General features: G+C 46.5%; 1 protein-coding gene across 9 annotated transcripts in view; it reads left to right on the top strand.

The window, feature by feature from the left end:
* ILDR2 (immunoglobulin like domain containing receptor 2) overlaps nucleotides 1–26,352 on the top strand; it is a 321,823-nt gene that overhangs the window by 84,761 nt on the left and 210,710 nt on the right. The window contains exon 2 of one of the 9 annotated variants that reach the window (XM_075593595.1): nucleotides 16,521–16,615. The exons of the other annotated variants lie outside the window; for them this stretch is intronic. The gene's annotated coding sequence lies outside the window, so the exon portion shown is untranslated. The remainder of the gene's footprint in view (nucleotides 1–16,520; nucleotides 16,616–26,352) is intronic. 9 annotated transcript variants of the gene reach the window in all.

Genomic DNA, 26,352 nt, shown 5'->3' with positions numbered 1-26,352 from the left:
TGACTGACAAAGTCTGATCCAGAAAAACAATTTGGTTCATATCAACAGTATGTGTAAAAATCAAACCTACCTGATTACAATTAAAATGTAAAAACAAATCTGTAATATCACAAAATCATTATCCCAAATTATCAGAATATCATCTATGAAATGGCCATAGCTGCTCCTAAAGGATTGTTGGTCCAGACAGATCGGTCCTCCCAACGACCCATAAACAAATTGGCATAACTTGGGGTGAACCTGGTCCCCATGGCCATATCACAGATCTGCAGGTAGAACTGTTGTTCAAATGGAAAATAATTGTGCTGTAACATAAATTCCATACTTAATAACAAAAAGTATTTCTGTGCCACAGACATATACAGAGTGGAATCCAAATAATGCTTAATAGCTAACAATCCCTTTGTATGCTCTTATGTACGTGTACAATGATTGAACATCGTAAGTGGTCAACCGATGTGAATCCTGCCACTTAATCGCAGAGACGGAATTGATGACGTGCAAGGTGTCCCTACTATGGGATCTTAAGGTGACAACATATTTCTGTAAGTAGAAGCTAACATACTGGGACAAATTGGGCGCCATCAACCCCACCACAGAAACGATAGGTGTACTAGGATTGTTCACAAAACATGCATGTACCTTATGTAAATGGTAAAATATAGGTACTCTAGGATGCGGTATATTGAGAAATCTATACTCCACCTTAGTAATAATACCTTCTTATTGGCCTCGTTTAAAACAACATTAAATGTATTTTGGTAATCTCTAGTTGAATCCCCATTTAAATTAATATATGATACCTGATCTCCAAGTAATCTACGGTCTTTTCTGCCATATATACATCTATCTTGGATGACCATTTATCCCCCTCCCCCTTATCCACCGGTTGGAAAATTAGTTCATCCAAATTCTGAATTTCTTTAAGAGGCCATTTTTCTCCTTTTGTCAAATTAGGTCCAGAATGATTGTCATTCTTGCAAAGTGACTGAAAATCATTAAAAACAAAGAGTAGAAAATGTGTAAATAAAATTGCCTTTTGACTGGTAGGGAGAAAAGAGCAACTTGGGATTAAAAGGGGTGTCTAAAAGGGGAGTCTAAAAGGGAGTGAACAATAGAGCGCTCATCAGTAGTGCCATGATTAGCAAGATTGTCAGGTCTCCAGTTCAGTTACATTATTATATTGTAATTAGGTTTGATTAGAAATATGAGAACAGATGCCACACATATGAATGATTCTGATTGGCAAAGATTCCTCTTTAGAACAGGCTATGCTGCATGCAAGTTCTTATTCTGACAGTAGAGATTCTTCTGTAGAAAAGGTTACAAGTGAGGTATTTGAAAGCTGCAGTTCAAGCTGTTGTTTAAAAAAATAATAATTCAATATGTGGATCAATACAATCTGCACACTGACAAGTGATTAGCTAAATTGCTGTTCTCCTGTAATCGATCACTGAAATTTGGCTGGGGGTTCACTAAATGCATCTTGGGTAATCTTTTTCTTCACTGACAGCCAAAGTTCTGTGAGGAAGATCATGTGACCAGGGAGGCACTAGATTCAATTGGTTCACTGCTAGAGAGGGCAGGGCTCAAAAAGGTGATACTGTTTCAGAAGGGGAAGGGGATGTGACTTTGTAAATGGTTGCTATAGGAACAAAAATGCCTGTTACATTACAATACACTAAAAATGTCTTTAACGTTTGAATTTTTTTAAATGCTACAAGTATTTTCTCATAATACAGAACTGATTTATTTAAAAAAAAACTACACATGTAGGATATTGCTTGAACGGCAGCTTTAAGTAAAAGAGGTGTGTTTATACTTATAATGAGTGGGATTGCAGCTGCGTTGGGTTGTATGGGGAAGGGGCCTTGTGAGGGACATTTGAGTTGCCATCGACAGCCGTTGGTAAAGCTGATGCAAACATTTCTGTAATGTAAGTTGATTTTCCTTGTATGCCGGATGGGAAGGTAAGGACATCGGTGTTAAGCTGGAAGAACACATGTAAATACCTTATTTGCTTATAGTGTTGGTAGAAGGAAGGACTGACTAAGGGATAGTCTCTGGATAAATACTGGAAGATTTAGCCAGTGAAGGAGAGACGGGGTTAACAATGAGAGAGAAGATACGCCACCAAGATCAGACAGAAGGATAACACCAGGAAAAAGAATGATTGAGCAACCATCTTTGTAAATATGATAACTTACTTGATGACACGCTATGATGTAGTGAAGATACCCCAGCGCGTTTCGCACATACACCGTGATTCATCAGGCAAGCGTTACAACGATGGGCTCACTGATTTATAACCACAAACAGTACTAAATCAATTAATCAGTTAATCAGAGCCTAATGAAGTACATACATCAAATAACATGTTCATAATACAAATCAACAGCATTGAATCGATTCCTCAACAGGAGAGCATGATTCTCACAGGATTAATAAGTGCAAATGTGCAAAATGTGATGAAAATCTGATTCTAAATTGATGGTGAATAAGTAATTTTATATATATCACTAGGAAACTAATAAGTACAAAGGTGCAAAATCTAACGAGGAACTAAAAATAAAATCATATTAAATTACATTTATGGCGAGTGAATAAATGTATTTATGCCAATACAGTTAACCTTCACACATTAATAATGAGAAGGTAATTCTAAGCAACCACTAATTGAAAAAAAAAAAGAGAAAAATTACAAAAGATAACTCGACATAATTTGCAACAGTGAATCTATATAATAAATAACACTGATGAAGTTAATTCTAAACCTAAATATTATGTGTCCACTAGAAGGGTGGTCTCCCAAAATGAAATCCATATTATAAAACATTAAAAACAAAAACATATACCAAAAGATAAATATTGGCTAAAACATATAATGAAAGAGAACACATTATATAAGTTGTGTGTACACAAACTCGCACTATCCATATACTAATGTGTAGATACTGTATTAAGATATAATTTTAATAAAAATGCGTATATCTACATATACATTTTAAGTTATGGTGGGTGAAAAAGGCAACAAGAAACCTCCAACGTTAGCATATAGCCAATAAAGAATATCACTTGTGAGCACATTCACATATCTCAGACAGGTCTGCAACCCTGCCTTTCACCATTTTCACCCAGCATACAGTGCTACCACTGCAGAAAAGGATTCTGGGAAATTACATGCAAATGAGCGCACAATTTGTCACCTTTTGCCTGGAATATCCATTCACATGGAGCCCATATAAGCAAATGCATCGCTGTTCACACAGCTTTTAAGCACCAATAATCCCATGCTGTGCTTAAAACGTGTGTGAACAGCGATGCATTTGCTCCTCTGCAATATTACAAAGATACGCCCTTTCCTCTGTTGCTCGATTGCTAAAACTCTGACTCAGGCCCTCATTCTCTCCCATTTTGATTACTTTAACCTCCTGCTGTTCGGCCTTCCTGCCTCTCACCTGTCTCCCCTACAATCTATCCTAAACGCTGCTGCCAGAATTACTCTACTCTTTCCCAAATCTGTCTCAGCGTGTCCCCTGCTGAAATAACTCTCCTAGCTTCCTATCAAATCCCGCATCTCGCACTCAATTCTCCTCCTCACTTTTAAAGCTTTACACTCTTCTGCCCCTCCTTACATCTCAGCCCTAATTTCTCGCTATGCACCATCCCGACTCTTGCGTTCTGCTCAAGGTCTATAGCCCTCTCCCGCCTTAAACCCTTCTCACTGACTGCCCCACACCTCTGGAATGCCCTTCCCCTCAATACCCGACTAGCACCCTGTAAGGAACGTGTGCAGAGGTACACAATGGAAACCGTTTAAAGTGAAACTACAATTAGGCTTTATTGCGCCTGTCCCTTTAACACAGGAACAATATTCAAAATAAGCCAAAGCAAAACCCACTCCGCTTTGGAGGATATCTACACATGTAGTCCTGCCCTCTCCAACTGGGTGGTTAGCTAAGCTATTTACCAGACAAAATATATATATAGATATATACAGATATATAACAGTCCCATAAGAAAGTCTTATCTGTTTCTTGTAGCTTTAGGGGAAGGTCTCTGCTCAACTGGGTACGCACCTTTGTGTGCTATAGCAATATCAGGATCCAGGTTTTAGAAATCTTGTCCCCTTTGTCTTGCTGTCAGCCTGCAGTCTCCTTGCAGCACAAGACATGTGTTTGTTCCCCAGGTCAGCCCAGTTGTGGACTAGGGAATCCTTGGTTTGTCCTTCTTGGGTCAGCTCCAATTGTGAACTCAGGAATCCTATTGCACAGAGCTCTGATTAGGCAGGTGGAGTTGGTTACTTGCTGGTGTGCAATTAACCAGGACACTGCTGGATTAGAGGCAAGTTTTTTTAACAGGGATAAGTCCCTGTTACACACCCTCTCTATCCACCTTTAAGACCCACTTGCTTAAAGAAGCATATGAGTAGCACAGTGATACATAATGCTTGGCCCCCTGCAGATGCACTTACCAGAATGTCCTCCTACTGTCTCTGTATGTTCTTCCTACCTACCAATTAGACTGTAAGCTCTTCGGAGCAGGGACTCCTCTTCCGAAATGTTACTTTATGTCTGAAGCACTTATTCCCATGATCTGTTATTTGTATTATTTGTTATTTATGATTGTCACGTGTATTACTACTGTGAAGCACTATGTACATTAATGGCCCTATATAAATAGAGACATACATACATACATACATACATACATACATACAATACATACATACATACATATATACATACATACATACATACATACAACCATCACACTCCATTGGAATAATAGATGTCTGAGAATTAGGCTGAAGTATATCTTTATAATTCTGCATTGTAACCCTACGATATATCAGAAGGGGTCCTCTCTCGTGTTTGCGAGCCCATTGATACGTTCTATCTACAACTCCCTTATCGTAGTGTTGTGTTCAAAATTTTCTTTCAAAAACTCAGCCCTAATTGAGCTCATTTAGATAACGCTGCATGATCTTGAAATAACAGGTCGTTATTTAAGTCTTGGTGTTAGTCCTACCAGACACTGAAATAGGACTTTAGCAGAACGGAGAGAAGGTGCGACAGCGAGGGGAGAGAGCTTTACAATGAAGCAGAAAGCAAGTTAAAGGTGCAGGGTAATGATGTGCCGGTGTAAACAGACACACTTGTAACCGTTGTTAAGCTCTTCAGTGGAAAGCTTGTAATTCCAAATGTTGGTCCAAGGGTTAGATCCTCAGACGGGCGTTAAATACTTAACAATATGTTAACTGAGGACAATGTATCGTTAAGTGCTACCAGGGATCTTCAAAACGCCGTAACGAAGTGTTGTGTTAAGTGCGGTTTTCCACGGTAACGAGCACTTGCGTTATTATAACGGACATTCATGCTAATGATATTGTTCCCTGTAACAGCGCCGATCCCCAGAGCTCCGTTACCGGAGGGATTTAACGTAACGTTAGCTAACTCAGAGCTAAAGGTGGCGTTACTCACACCCGGACCCTGATATAGGTCTGTTACAGGGTCAGGGTAAGGGTAAGAAGATCACAGCTAGGTCTGATTTAACTATCGCATTATTATTTTCCCGGTTCTTTTCCTCTCCTCTCTTTCTTTACTTTGATTAAACACCTATTCAGGGTCTGGATATATAATATAATATATTTAGCTTTGTGGATACTTGTTAAACCGAGGGAAACGAACGGACGTTACCTATTCACGTTAGTAGCCCAGATTTAACAGAACTTTGAGTATCTACCACCAAATGTCTGTGACGATACAACATCATTTTCACCCCTCCCCCCCCCCCGAATTGAGAAGAACTTTTCCAAGTGACTTGCATCCTGTTTGTGTGAGTGAATGCTTCTTCACCTGACGCCTCTGGTTTCTGCCTCACGTGTGCGTGTGTTCTGGCCGTGACGATGTTTTTGCGTGCAATGTTATGAGATCTCCATCAGATGACATCCCTAGAGGATAACTTAATAACGCGATGCTGCATAAGTCAGAAGCCAGCAGCTACGGGATGAGAAATGAGAAATGCCACTGCCTGGAGGATCAGTGCTGAGTATGAGATATATTCCATGGGGCTGTGAGGAGGAAAGGTAATTCATCTTGTATTCGGTCAGATCATGATTGCATGTCACATGCCAATAACCTGTGATGCGTCAGAGGATACTACAGGAATAGGGAATGAACTGCAGAAATAACATAGGGTCAGTGAGTCAACCGTTTCTTCCAAACCAAGGAATATAATCCACTGATGCATCCAAATATCTAGAGACCAGATGTTAATTCTGGAGAAAACTAGATCCTTTTTGCAGGTACTGATACTACTGAATGGATCAAGATTATCTTATCTCCCCCTCCCCCCCCTAAGGCTGAGTCCATAAACACTAAGCCCGCGCGGAGGCTGAGGGAAAGCGGGTGCTTTCTCTGGCCTTACTACGCACGCCGTCCGGGGGCGTGTATATGGGCGGGCCAGTGACGTCACGGAGCTGGTTTGCCCTCATTGGGCGAACCACTCACGTGACCGGCCCTCCGCTCTCCTCAGCGCTGAAACTTCAATTTTTCTGTCTGCTACGCCGCCGCACGCCTGCGGAAGCGTGCGCGAGCTCCTGCTAAAGCCGCTCTCACTGCGGCTACAGGGGCTCACTGACAAACGTGAGCGCGGCTCAGCGTGGGTCAGCAGCTAAGTGCTAACCATGCCCGCGGTCTAAGGGAGATCTGGTAGTCCTAGATAAAATCCGTGTGCCACCGGTGTGATGGTGCTCACCTGTAGGCTTACAGAAGGCTGGGCCTCCGCTGGTGGTGTTTGGGAGTATGAACAGGTCAGGCTTTTGAATGTTCTTTCTGTAGTGCAGGACCCTATTAGGACCTGGGGTAATCCCCACAGGCAATTCTCCTCATATAGACCACACGCCAGTGATTGTACAACTTGGATCTTTATTGCAGGTGTTCACAGCTCATCTCCCATGCAAGAGAGGTACAGATCACAGGCACTTCCCTAACCTGTACCTCGCCGCTCACATGCATCTTTCCTGGGTCAGAGCAGAGCTCGCAGGACCCTTCCCTGGAATCAGCCCAAGGAGCTTGTGGCCCCAAGAACCTATCCTCAGCTCCTTACCAGGACCTACAGTGTTGGGGCCACAGAAATTAGTAGCCAGGGGCACTGGGCTACAATTATCATAGACATTATTTGGACAGTACACAAGTTTGGACACTTTACAAGCCAGCTTTTAATATATTTGTTCAGTCTGAACTTTCAGGATCAGTCGAGTCAAACAGGTGGTTTCATCCCCCCCCCCCACCACCACCTTCCTTCCCCACTCTCGACTACCTTTGGGTTCCAGGTATAGACTTCTGTCCCGGGCTGTCCAGGAATGCTGGTGACGAAATTGCTACAGAAAGAAAGGAGACACCTACAGTCGTTCATCCTTTTGTATGACTTATTAGATAGTCTCTACCCAGAATCCTCCATGTTAATCATTATATGACCAAAGAATATGGTGAACGTGGCAGGTTGGGTGGTCAAGTGGGCGGCATGCAGATTCACGGTGTGCTGTGCTTTGCCATCATTATTGCCTAATGATTCTTGCAACAAAAGACAAAAATACCCAATGCTACATCCAATATGACAAAATATATAGTTAAATACTCCAAACAGTTGTTTGTCACTCATAAATAAGGGTCATAAGCTTTATAAGCCTGCAGCCACGTCACGGCATTACCACTTTACAGATCCTAACACTACTACTAGGGATTATGTTTGTTAATTGTCAACTGGTAACAGTTGTTTGGAGGTTAGTGACTCCTCCTCCTCCGCGGGTTTAAGCTCACCCCTCTCCGGTTTTTAAGCAGCAGGTTTTTTCATGCACCTTTGGAAGACTGGGCTATTGAGACATTTATCCCTCCGCTGCAGAGGTAAATGGGAAGTTTTACAGTTAGTGGTCGTGTTGTGGCTGCAGGCTTATAACGCCTTGCCCAAGGAGTTTAACTAAATGACCCGTATTCATGATAATACAAACAGTTAAGTATTTAACTATATATTTTATGTTACATTGGATGTAGCATTGGGTATTTTTGCGGGTATGCTAAGCCTACTGTATGTGCGTGTTTGTTTAGGGATCTTATTCTATCGTTGATTTGTTTCCTTGTCCCTGTTCCATAAGGTATGATTTGTCCCTTAATACTGCCTAAGAGGCTTTCCATAACGGTGATGGATTGGTTACACGTTCAGCGTTAAGTTTTATGTAAGCTTGACCAGGTATTTTGTAACAGTGTTTGGAAGTCACTTAGGTTGCACAGACAGGACGGCGCTCTCCAGTTTTGAGAACGCATGGAGGGAGGTGTAATCGTTATTTCAATCCATATTGGGGCGTGATCTGAGATTATTATATTTTCTATCCTGCTTCCTGTAATTATTGGGGTAGAGAGATGGGTGATTGTATATAATCAATTCTCATGAAGGTCGAGTGTACTTTAGTGTAAAGGGAGTAATCCCTGCCTAGTGCCCCGAGAATGTGCATTGGGTCCAATAGGTTTAGGATTTATTTTATGAATGGGCGGGACTGAGGGTTACCTCTGTGATGTACGCATTAGGAGTCACTGCTGTCTAGGGATAGATTATCAGTGGTGATGAAATCGGCCCCCAAGATGATTTGGGGGCCAGCCCATGGAACCAGCCGTAGGTACAGACAAAAAAAGTGAGATTAGGAGAATAGATATTCAGCAGAACCAATTTCTTTCCTTCAACAATGAACCCGATAACACGAAAGCTGCAATCTGGGTATATTCATGCATGTAGGATTTTATCATTGAGTTTCTATGGAATGTAATCGCTACCCCTCTTTTTTTCCCGTGTATGAAGCTGATAAACATTTATCCACACAAGGAGTGCGTCGTTTTTGGTGTTCATTGACAGTTAGGTGTGTTTCTTGTGTTCAAACGTTGTACTCACTTTTTCAATTTTCTTTGATTACACCACATTGCAGATAGTTCACATACAGTATTTGTACATGTTCCTTTCTTAACCGCCTCTCATTTCTACTAAAATATTACTAAAACAGACAATTTTGTACAATGTTCTGTGGTTTCTAGTATACTATTCCCACCAATGTGAAGTTACAGTGTGTATATATATATATATCTTTGCATAACTCAACACAAACATAGAAATAACAGGGAATGGGGGGATAATGGAGGGGGGGGAGGTACCTGGGTAGCTACCTTAGACTCTGTTCATTAAACTTTACTCTTATGGGGTGTTTCTTGTAACATTGCTATATGGCCACCCAGTGTTTTAAGGTGAGTAATACATTGTTTCCATTTAATTGGGGTATTAACACCTCCCACATTCCAGGAGAAAAATGTTACGTTGTTTTGAACAAGGGATCTCTTCCCGGGGTTGTGGAGATTTATTCCTGTATCAGTCACATGTGTCATATATCTTGGTGTCCCTGTAAGAAATCAAATAGTTATCTTTCTCAAGGTGCCCCTCCCAGCAGCAGGACCCCTGAGTGTAAGTCTGCACACTGTTGGCGGACACATTTACGCAATGGGTATCATTGTATTCTGCCATATATCTGGCTACCGGTACGTGAGTCAGGGCAAGAAATGCAACATGAATAGCTAAAGTAGCTATAAACAGCGAAATCACCATAACGTGTAAACCTTCAGAAATGCACCTCTCCTACGGGCGTGTCACACTGGAAATAACGTATTCCCAGGTTTTACCCTTAAATTCACCAGCCACGTGTTTTGATTCTTTAAGTTGCATTCATTTTTTTGTACATACTTCTTCACCTGAGCTGGGCGACTCCATCCAGAGGACTTCCTCTCCCTGGAGCCTTTTAAGTTTAGCTGGATACATCAAGGCAAATGCCGCTCCCTTTTGGAATAACTCATTGTGTACTTTTGTGTATTCTCTGTGCTTTGTTGATGTTTGCTGAGTATTCTTGGAACATCAGGAGCTGGCAGGCCAGGGATGTTCCGTCTCTTTTTTTCCTGTATGCCGCCAGGATTTTGACTTTGTCAGTGAAGTTTAGCAGTTTAATTATTACTGGTCTTGGGCATTGTTTAGCGGGTTTAGGGTCTCCCTTCTGGACCTAGATGATGGATTCTCTCTGCTGTCCAAGGTTGGGTGGAAGAGGTTTTAAGCAGTTGTCTGGGAGCCGCCTTGTTATGAGTTCCATTAGGTCTTTTCCTTTGACTGTTTCTGGTATGCCAATTATTCTTAAGTTGTTTCTTCGGCTTCTATTTTCCAAGTCCTCTAGTTTGTCAGTGAGACTATATGTGGATTTCTCAAGGTTTTTTTATTCTGGCTTGGAGTCTGGTTATGTCAGTTTCACAATGTGCGGTGCGATGGTCTACTTCCTCTATCCGTCATCACATTGGCGTTGAGTTCGACAAGAGCAGATTTGAGTGTACAGTTGAGATGGTTGAGGGTTTTTCATCTAGAAAGGGTTTGATCATTTTCACGAGTGCTTTGGCTGTATCCTCTGCTATGCTATTTGGAGGATCATTTTGAGATTGTGATGGCTGTTATCGTTCATTGTGGGATGAGGCACTTTCTTCTTATCCCCCTTCCCTCACTGACTTTTAGACCTTATTGTTGGGTCGAAGAACTTCTCCATTGAACCCACCCGACCAGTTCTGACTCGTTCGGGCTTCAGAGGTTTGTATATTGTTCCAGGGAATTGAGTATAGCTCATCTTTTTGGCTTCGGAAGTGTTTTGTTTAGGCTAGTGAATCATTGTTTGAGTTACATTCTCACATCAAAACAATGGGGATTTTGTGATGAATGGGAGATGTGAAATGAGAGAAAAATGACAATGCTACAATGCAATTAGCTTGTGATGGTAACATGCAGATGAGGAGCAGGATCTGCAGAACAGGGCTATCAGTCAGGGATTTGCGAGATGAGAAACAGACAATTTGATTTTCTTGAGAAGAAAGAAGGGGACAAATTGATAGTTCAGTAGTTCATCAAAGGTTAAAGGAGTCTGGCAGCTCTCCCAGATTATATATTTGCCTTTATTTAACTGCGCTTCCCATACATGCTGCAAAGTTGCAGGATGATGTGATCATGGTCTGTCTTTTATATGGTGGTATTTTTTGTTTTCCCCTCCTCTCCCAGGTCGGTCCTCCACCACTCACGTAGCCTGAGGTTTGGACCCTCACACCCCCCCCCCCCGACCTGTTGGTCGTATGGTTAATCAACGTCCAGTTCACTTCCGAATTTGTTTTAAGCCCCAGTGCTCTCTCCCCTCCTCCTGTGGGGGTTCCCCGGGCTCGTATGGCCTCTTAGCAGATTTTCCTTGTCTTCTGCGGGTCCCCTGTCTGCTCTCCTGGAGCTCTGCCACCCACCGCCAGAGCTGCACTGGTCTCTGTGCAGATTCTGTCCATGTGGTCTGCTTCCGCTGAACCCCGATCAACCCTCTCATCTTTTCACCTTGGCTATCCTAAGGTACCGCGAGCGGAAGGGAGGCAGTGGTCCGAGAGCATCACAAAAAGCTACAACCACGTGGCCATTCCCAAACCGTCAGCCACCAGAGTAAGAGCCTCTTGATTCCCCTAGCAGGGCCTCTTGGAGTTATGCATGAGTGGGGCGGGTGACACTCGGTTTGTTCCAATGTTTTCCCCAGGTATTCAAGTGGCCTCAGGCGGGACAGAGGACCGCCCCACACAGGAGCAGGCACCAGATGTCAGCAAGAGTCCACTATTTGGCCGTGGCAGTTGAAGGCGGGTGGGACAGGCGCAGGGGTATTAGCACACCGCTTTCCCTGGTGTTTTGTTTCTAGTTTTATGTTTATGTTTGGTATGTTTGTTGTGGGAAGCGGAGAGCGGAGGTTCGAGAACACTTTAGGCTGCTCCATGTCCCAGACTGGCCATGTGGCCATGTCAGTGAGTGAGTAGGAGGTCAGAGGTAGGCATGACCTCACGGTTCCCTTTGTTTCTCCAATGATGCTGTGCTTTGTTCACACGCTCTTGGGTGGTAATCCATCCAGATGGACTCAGAAGCTATAGGACTGCAGAGGGGAGGGGGGGCTATGATTTCAGTAGGGCCCCTGTCTCAATCATGTGGCCGTGCGAGATAGACCTCAAAATACAATATTGCACGGTTTAGCTGAAAGTTGTCCGATATGTTTAATTTGTGGATAAAATTGATCCTCGGGGAGCCAGCTTGTAGTTTCTGTATTTTGTGCTAGAGTGGTCATGCATTATGATGGTTTCAGATTAGTCACCCTGGATAACTTCTACTAATAACTGCTGTCTTGTTCATATAATTGAATATACTTTCCTTCAAAGAGATAGATATATATGTATATTTATTTATTTATAAAAATGTGTTACCAGGAAGTAATACATTGAGAGTTACCGCTCGTTTTCAAGTATGTCCTGGGCACAGAGTTATAAAAAATACATGGTTACAATAAAAGAACCGGGCTATACAGTCACTTTAGACATTTCATGGACTGATAAAGTTGGAAAATTGGGTACAGGGGATAAAGGGCTGGTGAGTTTCAGATTGAAATAGAGCAGCTTTAACATCAGCGAACGGCAACAAACGGCTCACGCCCTTTGGCTGCCCTTCGGCTGCGCCAAAGGCTGCACGCTGGGGTGGGTGAGATGTACACTGGGGTGGGTGAGGTTGAATCTGATGCATCTGTGAACAAAAAGATCTTTTCTTTGTGTCCCCTTGGCTCATTAACATTCCAGTGGGTGGGGTTGCCGATTCAACAAAGAACAAGCACGTGTTAACCCTTAGCACGCTGGTCCTGTGCAGAGGGGAGCAGTTCTTGGGGGGGGGGGTGCATCAGGCTGTGCGCCTTTGGGGCAACGTAGATGTACGCTGGGGTGGGTGAGGTTGAATCTGATGCATATGTGAAAAAAAAAAATCTTTTCTTTTCTATATGTAGCACCCAGCTATATTTCCCTAGTCTGGTATATAAATCCTGCTAATAGCAGGCAGTGCTAGGGTTAATAATGCACAAGCTGGTGAGATCACATCCCCTCATGTGTCCATATTATCGCAACTTACAGGCACATGTCTGGGCCTGTGAGCTGCTGGGAATAGCTTGGCCCCTCCTCCTGAATAAAGATGTGGGTTCCTCCAAATTTGGTGTTGTTCTGTTCTGCTCCTTAGGGAGTGGAGTTCTGCCTTAGGCTTCGTTCAGGGTGTCAGCTGCAGGACTCGGAGGGAGGGCGTGAGGGAGGCAGTGCTGCAGTTTGCTGGGCGATCTGTGTTTATCCCCCAGCAGACTTTTCAGCGTTGGGGAGGGGGCGGGGTTACACACGGCAGGGTAAGTATCCAAGTTGCAGTCATGAAATCATTCTGAAGAATGATTTCATTGGCTGCCTAGGTCCCTGTGACGCTGCTGCAGCTCCGAAAAACGAAATTTTCGTTTATTGAAACTGTAGTCAGCTTCAACTCCTGGCCTCGGAGACAGGGCGGTTGCTACCCTGACAACCAGTATTCAAATTGAATACTTTGTTTCTCACGGCAGCACGCACGGCAGCACGCCCTCCCTCCGAAGCCAGCACCCTAAACGAGGCCTTACCCCTTATAGGGTGAGGGGAGTACCAGTCTTCCTCAATGGGGGAAGGCCTACAGTTCCAGAGTGGGAGCTGATCTGACCAGGCTAGCTGAACACTGAAAACCCTCCTGGCCTTGTACAACAGACAGGGTGAGACTCCAGAGATGCGGGGGGCTACGGGCTAGAAACCAATAGGAGACCACTCTTGTGGGGGAGGGTGGTGTACCAGGCTCCCCTGTTCAATGCAAGGCTTGAGGTAGACTAGAGGCTAAAGCCTTACTCTGGCGTAAGGCCCTGTTCAATTGAAAGCCTGTCCTGATGATGGAAAGATGGTACTCCAACAAAGCATCATGTTTGAAACGTTCCTGGCGCCCTATCTATTTCTTTATTACTCCTACGCCCTGCCCTGACCCCACAAGGAAAAGAGACCCCGAGAAGATTAAGGTAAATCCTGCCGAGCTAACACTCTGTGAGCAGGTGTAAACCCGGTCAGGGAGAGTGTGAGCAGGTGTAAGCCCGGTCAGGGAGAGTGTGAGCAGGTGTAAACCCGGTCAGGGAGAGTGTGAGCAGGTGTAAACCCGGTCAGGGAGAGTGTGAGCAGGTGTAAACCCGGTCAGGGAGAGTGTGAGCAGGTGTAAACCCTGTCAGGGAGAGTGTGAGCAGGTGTAAACCCTGTCAGGGAGAGTGTGAGCAGGTCTAAGCCGTGTCAGGGAGAGTGTGAGCAGGTGTAAATCCGGTCAGGGAGAGTGTGAGCAGGTGTAATCCCGGTCAGGGAGAGTGTGAGCAGGTGTAATCCCGGTCAGGGAGAATGTGAGCAGGTGTAAGCCCGGTCAGGGAGAGTGTGAACAGGTGTAAACCCTGTCAGGGAGAGTGTGAGCAGGTGTAAGCCCGGTCAGGGAGAGTGTGAGCAGGTGTAAGCCCGGTCAGGGAGAGTGTGAGCAGGTGTAATCCCGGTCAGGGAGAGTGTGAGCAGGTGTAAGCCCGGTCAGGGAGAGTGTGAGCAGGTGTAAACCCTGTCAGGGAGAGTGTGAGCAGGTGTAAACCCTGTCAGGGAGAGTGTGAGCAGGTGTAAACCCGGTCAGGGAGAGTGTGAGCAGGTCTAATCCCGGTCAGGGAGAGTGTGAGCAGGTGTAAACCCTGTCAGGGAGAGTGTGAGCAGGTGTAAACCCTGTCAGGGAGAGTGTGAGCAGGTGTAAACCCGGTCAGGGAGAGTGTGAGCAGGTTTAAACCCGGTCAGGGAGAGTGTGAGCAGGTCTAATCCCGGTCAGGGAGAGTGTGAGCAGGTGTAAACCCGGTCAGGGAGAGTGTGAGCAGGTGTAAGCCCGGTCAGGGAGAGTGTGAGCAGGTGTAAACCCGGTCAGGGAGAGTGTGAGCAGGTGTAAACCCTGTCAGGGAGAGTGTGAGCAGGTCTAATCCCTGCTAGGAAGAGTGTGAGCAGGTCTAATCCCTGCTAGGAAGAGTGTGAGCAGGTGTAATCCCTGCTAGGAAGAGTGTGAGCAGGTGTAAACCCGGTCAGGGAGAGTGTGAGCAGGTCTAATCCCTGCTAGGAAGAGTGTGTAGAGATAGTAATGTCTATTACTATCAGAGGCTGTTATCACACCACCCAAATGATAAAACCCTGTGTACACCCTATCTCCTACCGCCGGGGGGGAAGGGGGTACAGGGGTGTTACATGTATTTGTATTTGCTGTACATAGCAACGAGGAGGGTTTTGTCACTTTTTTATTCACCATAACTTGTTTCGAGCCTGTGTAACCCCTTTTCCCCCACACTAAGGGAGATTTGGTTCTGGTTACCGGGTGTAGTGCTGCTCACCTGTTAGGCTCTCAGGATTCTGAACGTCTACCAATAAACAGGACATGTTTTCGGATCTGATTCTCATTATCTTCAGTGCAGCGCCTCCATCTATCAGGGCCCATCATGGATAGGTGCAGTACCTGCAGGAAACCTCTTTCCCTCCCCCTGATCTCCCCTCGGGCAGGAGTAAATATAACTGGTGGTCTTTATTCTGCATACATCAAACAGCATACATACATAGGTACAATCTTCTTGTCCCTGGAGCCAACCCCAGGAGCTTGAGGCCCTAGGAGTCCCCTCTTATCTCTCATACGCCCTGGTGAAGTATGGGGTTGGTGCTTCCACTCCCCTGTGGGATGGAAGGCCTGAAACCAGGTCCCTAACTCAGCATAGAACAACACACCCCACTCCCCCTGAGGGGAGGGGGAACAACAAGATCATTTAGGCTGCAGACCCTTTTTGTTACCAGGGGAAGGTCCCAGGTCTTAACCCCGGTTATGGGCAGTACCTAGGCACTGTTCCTCCTCAGCATAACCTCATAAAGAGCCAGTAGGCAGCCCTGCTCTTCTCTCGGAGAGGCATGCTCCATGAGCTTCTGCAGCTCACAAATCAGGTCATAGAAGGCCCGCACGTCCTTCTGGGTAGGCGCGGGTGGTGGCGGAAGTACTGGCTAGAGGTATGGGGTTTCACACCTTTAACAGCGGAACTTGACCTCCAGTTTTCCACCAAGTCACATAGGGCAGCGGTGCGCAAAGTGGGGAGCGCACCCCCAAGGGGGGGGCGCTAGATTTTCTGGGGGGGTCGCGGGTGTTACAGATACAGTTGAGCAGTCTTGGGTGGATAGTCATGTTGTAGTCCCCTTCATGAGGTTCCGGTCCCTTGAGACCCCAGGAGCCCCAGGTACCCTACACACAATCCTTCAGTTATGGCCCTGAAACGGTGGTTATCAAGCACTTCTCAGCCTGTAGTGAAAAAAATATAGAAAAAACACTGCGCACCTGATAGTGATGAATTAAATATATAAAAAAATAAATATATAAATGCACAACTTATGTTTAAAGTTAATTACATGAATATTATATCAAAGGAATCTTATGTAAAGTGACTGTGTACAGTGAACTTTAGTGATATAAACTATGTATAATCACAAGTGGTGAATTGCTGACAACAGGAGTAAATTGAACCTGTATGTTACTGACAGGAGAAGCTGCAGCTGGTAACATAGGATGGCTCAGCAACCAACAGCACTGGTACACAAAGAAAAAAGGGAACAGCGCAAAATCTCAGAGTAGTACAGTAAGTATACAAATGTATTGAAATATTCAGTCAGCAGGTGAGTACTGCACGTACATTAGGGTAAAGATAAAAGAGCACGATATGTTAGGGAGATGTTACCACAATGGCATCTACAGCAGAGTCCTGCACCGATCGTTCGATCCCACGGGCTGTACCGGGTGGTCCAAGATCCCCTCTCCACGAGCCGCCGACTCCTGCTGTGAATAGCCTCGGCCCTTGTCTTCTGGGCTTCCCGCGGTGTGAGCGCTATTGCGTGGTCCCTCCACACTGACGGCAAATGCCCATTACACATGCTAGAGCTTCGACAGCTGCCGATGACATCACAGGTTCTGTCGCCGGTAATTGCGACCCGCTGTATGAATAGTCAAACGTCCAGTAGAGCCGTACGCTCTGATTGCAGTAACAGTGTGTTCCTGGTATATCCAAATAAATGCAAAGCTTGCACTATATTGCTACAATTCCTACGCGTTTCGTAGTTAACACTACTTCTTCAGGGAATGGTCATTTCAAATTCAAAAGCAATTTATATACCCCGCGGAGTCTAGTGATTGGATCAGCAGAGGAAGGAGTGCCAACCCAATCACAGCAATGATTCCGCAGCTGATCTTAAATAACAGACACAAAATATATGTACCAAGTTTATACAATAATAATAAAATGCATATAACTATACCAACCTTTTTATCAACTATTCTAAAAAAGAAAATAACATAAAAAATATATATCAAATAAATGCGGTTAAAAAAATGCATACGAGTAATAAAATGCACAATGCTCTAGAATGAAAGAAAACATAGTTAGATACAATGTAACAAAAGTTAAATGCTTACAATTAATATCAACCTTTCATATTTGATTAACATTTTCAATTGATTTAGTCCCGCCTATTTTATTGATTTTCAGAAATTCCTCCTAAGCTCTTTAAAGGTTGATATTAGTTGTGGGATTCTGCTGTAGATGCAGGAGCATAGCTATAGCCCAGGCAGGCCGGGGCCCGTGCTCTTGGGGGGCCCGCTCAGGATCGCCGTCAGGGGAGAGAGCCGAGACATTTGGCCCAGCAGTCTAGCCAATGACCACAGAAGTCAGGGCCCTCTTCCTCCTCCGGGCCCCTTAACAGCAACTTGCTGTCTGGATCGGGAGCGGTGAGGGGGGGTGGGGGGTGGTTTGTTGCAGAGAGCAGGTAGCAGAGGCTGGGGGCGGAACTGAGGCAGAGGGAGCAGGCAGCAGAGGCTGGGGGCGGAACTGAGGCAGAGAGCAGGCAGCAGAGGCTGGGGGCGGAACTGAGGCAGAGAAAGAGCAGGCAGCAGAGGCTGGGGGCAGGACTGAGGCAGAGAGAGCAGGCAGCAGAGGCTGGGGGTGGAATGAGGCAGAGAGCAGGCAGTAGAGGCTGGGGGTGGGACTGAGGCAGAGAGAGCAGACAGCAGAGGTTGGGGGTGGAACTGAGGCAGAGAGCAGGCAGGAGAGGCTGGGGTGGAACTGAGGCAGAGAGAGCAGGCAGGAGAGGCTGGGGGCGGAACTGAGGCAGAGAGCAGGCAGCAGAGGTTGAGGGTGGAACTGAGGCAGAAAGCAGGCAGGAGAGGCTGGGGCGGGACTGAGGCAGAGAGAGCAGACAGCAGAGCTTGGGGGTGGAACTGAGGCAGAGAGAGCAGGCAGGAGAGGCTGGAGGCGGAACTGAGGTAGAGAACAGGCAGCAGAGCTGGGGGCGGGACTGAGGCAAAGAGAGCAGGCAGCAGAGGCTGGGACGGAACTGAGGCAGAGAGAGCAGGCAGCAGAGGCTGGGAGCGGAACTGAGGCAGAGAGAGAGCAGGCAGCAGAGGCTGGGGGTGGGACTGAGGCTGAGAGAGCAGACGGCAGAGGTTGTGGTGGAACTGAGGTAGAGAGAGCAGGCAGGAGAGGCTGGGGGCGAACTGAGGCAGAGAGCAGGCAGCAGAGCTGGGGCGGGACTGAGACAGAGAGAGCAGGCAGAGGCTGGGACGGAACTGAGGCAGAGAGAGCAGGAAGCAGAGGCTGGGGGCGGAACTGAGGCAGAGAGAGCAGGCAGCAGAGGCTAGGGCCGGACTGAGGCAGAGAGAGCAGGCAGCAGAGGCTGGGGGCGGAACTGAGGCAGAGAGAGAAGGCAGCAGAGGCTGGGGGAAGAACTGAGGCAGAGAGCAGGCAGCAGAGGCTGGGGGCGGGACTGAGGCAGACAGAGCAGGCAGTAGAGGCTGGGGCGGGACTGAGGCAGAGAGAGCAGGCAGCAGAGGTTGGGGGTGGAACTGAGGCAGAGAGAGCAGGCAGCAGAGGCTGGAGGCAGAGAGAGCAGGCAGTAGAGGCTGGGGCAGGACTGAGGCAGAGAGCAGGCAGCAGAGGCTGGGGGCGGAACTGAAGCAGAGAGAGCAGGCAGCAGAGGCTGGGGGCGGAACTGAAGCAGAGAGCAGGCAGCAGAGGCTGGGACGGAACTGAGGCAGAGAGAGCAGGCAGCAGAGGCTGGGGCGGAACTGAGGCAGAGAGAGCAGGCAGGAGAACTGGTGGCGTGACTGAGGCAGAGAGAGCAGGCAGCGGAGCTGGTGGCGTGACTAAGGCAGAGAGAGCAGGCAGTAGAGGCTCGGGCGGAACTGAGGCAGAGAGCTGCAGATCTCTGCTCGCCCCTGCTCTCCATAACATCAGAGGGAGGTGTTAGCATGTGCTGCTGTGGGAAGGTGTGCTGTGTGTATTTGTGTGTCAGTTTGCTGTGTGTGTTTCAGTCTGTCAGTGTGCTAGTATGCTGTGTGTATGTGTGTAAATGTCAGTTACAGTTTGCTCTGTCAGGGGACAGGCTAAAATGCTAAATGTGAAAAACGCTTAATGTGGATAAATGTGCCAAGACATACACCAATTGCCTTCAAACTTTGCACAGTACATGCTTTGCACTCGCCCAAGCTACCCTGAAAATTTCATGGCATTTCATGGCTTTTCATAACATGCACTCAAATTATGTACATTAAGCACTTTCTGAAAGTGGAAAATGCTTAATGAAAAGTGCTTAATGTGAATTAAAGTGTCAAAACATAACCCGATTAGCTTAAAACTTGGCACGTGATGTGCTGTATACTGCCCACAACTATCCTGAAAATGTCATGGTGTTTGCTAACACACACTGCAAATTATTTACATTAAGCACTGTAAGAAGGGCAAAATACTTCATATGGACGTGCTTAACGGGGATTAATGTGCCAAAACATCATCCAATTGCTGTCAAACTTGGCAGAAGACATACTTTGCACTGCCCGCGCCTATCCTGAAAATTCCACGGCTTTTGCTGACATACACTGCAAATTATTCACGCAATATATTTGGAGTAGCAGATCATAGTGTTGCCTATTTTCTTTCTATAGCAAAAAATGTGCATACTGTACAGTATTTGCAACTGTGTCTGGACTTGATGCCGCTCACAATACCTAGAAGGGATAAATTTCCAACCTCTTTTTGGGGGTCGCCAGCCAGGCCACATAACCCTGTTTCATGCAATCTATATTCAGTCTTATATTTGCTCATTTCTTTGGCAGGTTTATTTTGCTTAATATATTGGATGTAAAAAACAAATGTCACTTTTAGATTGTAAATGCCAACAAATGGATTTATACTGGCTAGTGTATAAAAATGATGATCACTGCATCTTGGGTCTAATGCTGAAGCATTCTTTAGAAACTTAAGCCAGGGGTTCTCAACTCCAGTCCTCAAGACCCTCCAACAGGACAGGTTTTTCAGGATCTCTCTGCTTCAGCATAAGTGGCTCACAAATGAAGTATTATCTAATACTACGGAACTGGTTTATTTTAGAAACCCCGTAAGATGTCACGTCTTGCTGCTTTAACGGAGAAGTTCCCACAGCTCCGTTATTATTTTGCCCATCAGGACCTTCATGGGCTGAATTTGAAGCCCCCCCTGAACAGGGTAGGTTTTCAGGATATCCCTGCTTCAGCACAGTCGGCTCAATCAGTCTCTGCATTGGCACAGGAGCCTGATTGAGCCAACTGGGCTGAAGCTGGGATATCCTAGAAACAGGACCTGTTGGGGGTGGGGGGTTAGGGGGAGCTGGAGAACGGGTGTTGAGCCCCCCTGTCTAAAGTCCCATTATGAAGGAGACGGCACGGCATTTTAAACGTGTTTCCTTCATCCGTGTGAGCTCTCTGCTTTTCTCCACCCCGGTAAAAAGCATCTGCGTCCCGCGTGTTTACATTCCCAGCAGCCTGTCTGTGTGTCGCACATTTGCGAAACAAATGATTGCACATCTTGCCGAGCTGAGAAGAGCTGCCCAGGTGTGTCTGATACAGTATCTCATTAAGGATTTCATAGCAGTCAGTGTCCGCAGACCTGCAGCGCGAGTTATCTCCGGGGGTTCTGCAGTGTCGCCCTGGAACGGCATGAATCTTATAAACATGAGACCGACGATGCTAAAAATGAATGATTCTGCCTTCTGATGAGTGATACTTGATGGCGCATAATGTGCAAAGCATTTGCTACAACAGGAGAGCAAATCTCTTATGCTGCATTGAGGATCGATTGCTAGCAGACGGCTGTTACCGGACAGACCTTGATTGACAGCTGCTTAGTCCTGCAGTCAGTACAGAAGTTTCCTGACATATTTGGAACTGTTCCACGTTGTTAGTTTTGACCCCTGAGGTTTCAGAACGGAAACTAATTAGTTTTCCTCATTACATAGTTAATCTACCTATTTGGCGCTCTTGATGTCTTTTCAAAGCATCTGATCTGGATTATATGTCATTTTTATGTATTGTATTGTATGTCTTTATTTATATAGCGCCATTAATGTACATAGCGCTTCACAGTAGCAATACATGTGGTAATCAAATAAATAACAGAGCATGGGAATAAGTGCTTTAGACATAAAAGTAACATTAAGGAAGAGAAGTCCCTGTCTGTACATTGTAATGTACTGCAAGCAGTAAATTCGTGGAAATCACCTGCTGGCTCCAACGTGGGCAGGTCACCGTATCTCTCAATGTCTTAGATTGCAAGCTGATTGGGGCAAACTGTAAAGCACGGTGAACATTATTAAGGCTATATAAGAAATGTGTTTTATTAGAGTAACGGTGTTTCCCCCCACCCAATCGCAGATAGGGGCCATTACAGGGTGTATGGTGCATATACCTGCTGGCAACAGGAGGGCTGAGTCGTCCGCCGATGGTAGTGGGGACACAGAAACAGGCTTCTGGGGTTTATACCCCACAAATCTCCTTCGCAGTGCAGTGCCTCCATCTGCCGTAGGTTCCAGGAACTGAAGGTGATCTCCCACGGTAGAACTTATTACCTCTCCCCCCAGTAAGGTCACGCACCAGGCAGGAGGTATATAACAACAGGAACGGGTTTATTACTATACTCTGCAGTAAAACATACTGGACACCTAACAAGCTCCTATTAAACCCCCAAAATACCCACAACATATATATAAGCATATGAGTATCAGAGGAGTGCTACTGAGCATGGCAATATGCATTAAAACCAGAGACATAACATAAAACACAGACAAAGCTCAGTTTTTAGCACATCTAGTGAGACTCATACACGGTACAGTGCCTAAATATATATGGATAAATATCTAATAAGTAAATGGTCTTTTAGTTTGACATTTTTGGCCAAAATTGTTGTAAGCCCCTGAGCCAACGCCAAGGCAGACCACATATCAGGGGTCCCTAACGCTAATATAAATTCTTAATAACCTGTTTAATAACAGGAAGAATGATTTATAGTAAATCTGTCAATATTAGCTGCAAAGTTCTGTCTGACTTAGCGTTAGGGACCCCTGATATGTGGTTTACTCTGCAGTAATAGGAACAAGGCAGGATCTGCCCAATACAGTCTCTCAGGATTCACCTGAGGATGGTCCCTGGACTGCCACTACAGGCCAAGGGCACCCGCAGCTGTCCTAGCTCTTCCCCACCTCCCTAGCAGAGGTATGATCCACACTCACTCTCCCCCGGGGGAAGGAACTCCTAACTTTAGGGCGGTCCTGCCCTTAAGTACAGCCAGGAGGCGGGCACCCCGTTGTCCCAGCTACAACAGGATGTACCACCCCCTGCTGTCACTCAAGTGCAGTACCAAAGGTGAGGGGGAAAACCCCATACCAACTACTGGCAACCTGATAGGACCAAGGTTTACTGCCCGCTCTAGGGCATAATAGTAGTCAGGGGTGGCCCCGCTACACTAGTCTGCAATATTAAGTTAAAAAAAACCATTTACTCTTTTGTGCAATCTCATGCTCAATCATTTGCTTACAGTCGCTTTTTATTCTATATGCGTTCTCATAACAACTAGTTGGGCAGTAACAACCTAATTCCCACAATATTAAGAAATGCATTATTATAATATTTATGGTGATAAACATCTGTTATTACATCTGCTATTACGTAAAAAAATATGTAATATCCTCAAGTGCAGGGCTGCGCAAACTTTTTAACCCATGCCCCCCTTTTGATAAATATACAAAATCTCACGACCTCCTTCAAACCTGCCGCCCCCCAATCATTTTATTTGTATTTGAAATATCTGAAAACAAACCCAAACATTTGTAAATAGCGATGGCCGAATCCGCCCCAAATCCTTTTTTGTCTGGATTTTCTCGCATTTCCCCCCAAAATCCATTTTGCAGCGTAAAATCCACGGATTGGGTCGGTTTTTTATCCATCGGATTCATCAAAAAACCGCCATTGGAAACAATCTGTCGGCGGATTCTGAAGAATTGCTGAATCCGCGGATTGGATTGTGAAAATTCGTCCCGGGCCCGCGAAATCCACGGAGTTTAATGGTAATAAAAAAATTAAATAAACCAGCAAATCGCCCTTTTTGTGATTGATCCGCGGACCAAAGGAACCGACCGATCCGCTGCGGATGCAGATCCGCCCCCCAAAAATTCGCACATCTTTATTTGTAAATTTAGGAAAAAATATTAATTTCGAGCTTCAATTTTTTTTACATGAAACATACAGAAACAAACAAGTAAAATGGGGAAAAGAAGCTTCAATGTGTTGGAAAATGTTCACAAGTGGCGCACGGCTAGAGAGGGCGGGGCTCACAAAGGGGCGTGTTTCAGAAGAGGAAGGGGATGTGACTTTTGTAAATGGTCCTCTTCTGAAACAGGTGCTGGCACACCCCTTTTTGAGCCCTGCTCTCTCTCTAGCAGTGCATCAATTGTATCTAGTGACTACCTAGTCACATAATCACCCCCACAGAACTTTGCACCTTTGATCCCCTTCAGCTGCACTGACAGCCATGTAGTGAACCCCGGAGCCGAATCTTTGCCGATCAATCACAGGAGAACTGACCGATGTGCAACTTTGCTAATTACTGATCATTGTGTGGATGCACACAATAAAGCGGGGAAAAATACAATGGGGAAAAAAAATGGAGATTGGACTGTTGCTCTAAGGCCAGAGAGGGGTTTTGAAAGGGAGAGCAGTACGGAAAAGCGTTATTACTGCAATGAGAGAGCAGATAATAGGTATTGTTCCTCAGCCACTTCCTGGAGGGCTGGCCCCATAACCTCAACTGTGTAGGACAGTTCCCCAACCAGGGAGACGTCCACATGGGGCTCAGACTAGTGAAGGAAACACATACACACGAGGAGAAAGTGACACAGACAAAGTCAGACAGTGACAAAGGGACAAAAGGGTGACCGAAAAAAATGGTCATTCTTTTAAATGATTAACACAGTGTTTAATATATTTATTCTAGTACATGGCAATGTTTGAGGACCCACATCTTGGTTCTCTTTCTTTTCACACAGAATACAGAAGGGGGGGGGGGGCAAAAGGCAAAAACAAATACTTTTGAAGGGCTCAGATTAGAAATAGATTATAAACCACGATCGTAGGGCCCGTGGACAATGCTGCTGCAGTGAGTAACAGCACGGAGCCCGCTCATCCTTCCCCACACCTCTCGCAACCTTTGCTGCGGCAGTGAGTAACAGCACGGAACCCGCTCATCTTTCCCCACACCTCTCGCAACCTTTTCTGCTGCAGTGAGTAACAGCACGGAACCCGCTCATCCTTCCCCACACTTCTCGCAACCTTTGCTGCTGCAGTGAGTAACAGCACGGAACCCGCTCATCCTTCCCCACACCTCTCGCAACCTTTGCTGCTGCAGTAACAGCACGGAACCCGCTCATCCTTCCCCACACCTCTCGCAACCTTTGCTGCTGCAGTGAGTAACAGCACGGAACCCGCTCATCCTTCCCCACACCTCTCCCAACCTTTGCTGATGCAGTGAGTAACAGCACGGAACCCGCTCATCCTTCCCCACACCTCTCGCAACCTTTGCTGCTGCAGTGAGTAACAGCACGGAACCCGCTCATCCTTCCCCACACCTCTCCCAACCTTTGCTGCTGCTGTGAGTAAAAGCACGGAACCCGCTCATCCTTCCCCACACCTCTCCCAACCTTTGCTGATGCAGTGAGTAACAGCACGGAACCCGCTCATCCTTCCCCACACCTCTCGCAACCTTTGCAGCTGCAGTGAGTAACAGCACGGAACCCGCTCATCCTTCCCCACACCTCTCGCAACCTTTGCTGCTGCTGTGAGTAAAAGCACGGAACTCGCTCATCCTTCCCCACACCTCTCCCAACCTTTGCTGCTGCAGTGAGTAACAGCACGGAACCCGCTCATCCTTCCCCACACCTCTCGCAACCTTTGCTGCTGCAGTAACAGCACGGAACCCGCTCATCCTTCCCCACACCTCTCCCAACCTCTGCTGCTGCAGTGAGTAACAGCACGGAACCCGCTCATCCTTCTCCACACTTCTCCCAACCTTTGCTGATGCAGTGAGTAACAGCACGGAACCCGCTCATCCTTCCCCACACCTCTCGCAACCTTTGCTGCTGCAGTGAGTAACAGCACGGAACCCGCTCATCCTTCCCCACACCTCTTCCAACCTTTGCTGCTGCAGTGAGTAACAGCACGGAACCCGCTCATCCTTCCCCACACCTCTCCCAACCTTTGCTGCTGCAGTGAGTAACAGCACGGAACCCGCTCATCCTTCCCCACACCTCTCCCAACCTTTGCTGCTGCAGTGAGTAACAGCACGGAGCCCGCTCATCCTTCCCCACACCTCTCGCAACCTTTGCTGCTGCAGTGAGTAACAGCACGGAACCCGCTCATCCTTCCCCACACCTCTCCCAACCTTTGCTGCTGCAGTGAGTAACAGCACGGAACCCGCTCATCCTTCCCCACACCTCTCGCAACCTTTGCTGCTGCAGTGAGTAACAGCACGGAACCCGCTCATCCTTCCCCACACCTCTCGCAACCTTTGCTGCTGCAGTGAGTAACAGCACGGAACCCGCTCATCCTTCCCCACACCTCTCGCAACCTTTGCTGCTGCAGTGAGTAACAGCACGGAACCCGCTCATCCTTCCCCACACTTCTCCCAACCTTTGCTGCTGCAGTGAGTAACAGCACGGAGCCCGCTCATCCTTCCCCACACCTCTCACAACCTTTGCTGCTGCAGTGAGTAACAGCACGGAACCCGCTCATCCTTCCCCACACTTCTCCCAACCTTTGCTGCTGCAGTGAGTAACAGCACGGAACCCGCTCATCCTTCCCCACACCTCTCGCAACCTTTGCTGCTGCAGTGAGTAACAGCACGGAACCCGCTCATCCTTCCCCACACCTCTCGCAACCTTTGCTGCTGCAGTGAGTAACAGCACGGAACCCGCTCATCCTTCCCCACACCTCTCCCAACCTTTGCTGCTGCAGTGAGTAAAAGCA

This window comes from Ascaphus truei, chromosome 3 (genome assembly GCF_040206685.1).
Source record: "Ascaphus truei isolate aAscTru1 chromosome 3, aAscTru1.hap1, whole genome shotgun sequence".
Classification (NCBI taxonomy): Eukaryota; Metazoa; Chordata; class Amphibia; order Anura; family Ascaphidae; genus Ascaphus; species Ascaphus truei.
Note: the sequence above shows the minus strand (reverse complement) of the source record. Positions and strands in the feature narration are given on the sequence as shown.